Source organism: Dendrobates tinctorius, unplaced genomic scaffold (genome assembly GCF_039654945.1).
Source record: "Dendrobates tinctorius isolate UK_male_01 unplaced genomic scaffold, ASM3965494v1 ptg000017l, whole genome shotgun sequence".
Lineage (NCBI taxonomy): Eukaryota > Metazoa > Chordata > Amphibia > Anura > Dendrobatidae > Dendrobates > Dendrobates tinctorius.
In genome coordinates, this window is record NW_027361685.1 from 3,693,488 (window position 1) to 3,694,175 (window position 688).

At 53.3% G+C, this 688-nt stretch overlaps 1 non-coding gene across 1 annotated transcript; it reads right to left on the reverse strand.

The window, feature by feature from the left end:
* Positions 1-251: 251 nt before the first annotated feature.
* Positions 252-334, reverse strand: TRNAL-CAG (transfer RNA leucine (anticodon CAG)). Its single transcript has one exon. It is a non-coding gene; the product is annotated as a tRNA-Leu (tRNA).
* Positions 335-688: the final 354 nt, after the last annotated feature.

A 688-nucleotide genomic window follows, 5' to 3' on the forward strand; every position in this document is an offset into this window, starting at 1 on the left:
TATTTTCTTTTCTTTAAAAAAAAAAAAAAAACTGTCGCTGTCAGGAGTGGGATTCGAACCCACGCCTCCACGTGGTGACTGCAGACGCTGAACACGCTCCCTGGTGCACAACAGCTTGCACCTCCAGGGACCAGTACTGCTGCTGTCAAGGAGTGGGATTTGAACCCACGCCTCCACATGTGGTGACTGCAGACGCTTAACACGCTCCCTGGTGCACAACAGCTTGCACCTCCAGGGACCAGTACTGCTGCTGTCAGGAGTGGGATTCGAACCCACGCCTCCACGGGAGACTGCAACCTGAACACAGTGCCTTAGACCACTAGGCCATCCTGACTGCTGACATTGACATGCTCCCTGGTGACACAAGAGTTTGCACCACCAGGGACTTCAGTACAGATCTGCTGTCCAAATCAGACATTGGGGCCCCTGGTGGGACTTCTGGCAAAGCCAGAGGGGACATTGGGATGTCATTTGAAAGCTAATTACCAGACTGAGGTGAGGGAGCAGTTCTTGGGGCTGTGTGGTGCTCTGTTGGGCATTTGTGCACCCTCAAGCCTGCACCACAAGGACCACTTTTATCCATGGACAGCCAGGCTCTGACCCCCTGAATTCAAATTCCATTTGGAGCAGGGGGACAAGTGATGTTGCTGTATGTAGGTGGCCTCCTCGATGATGTTCCTGCCAAGCT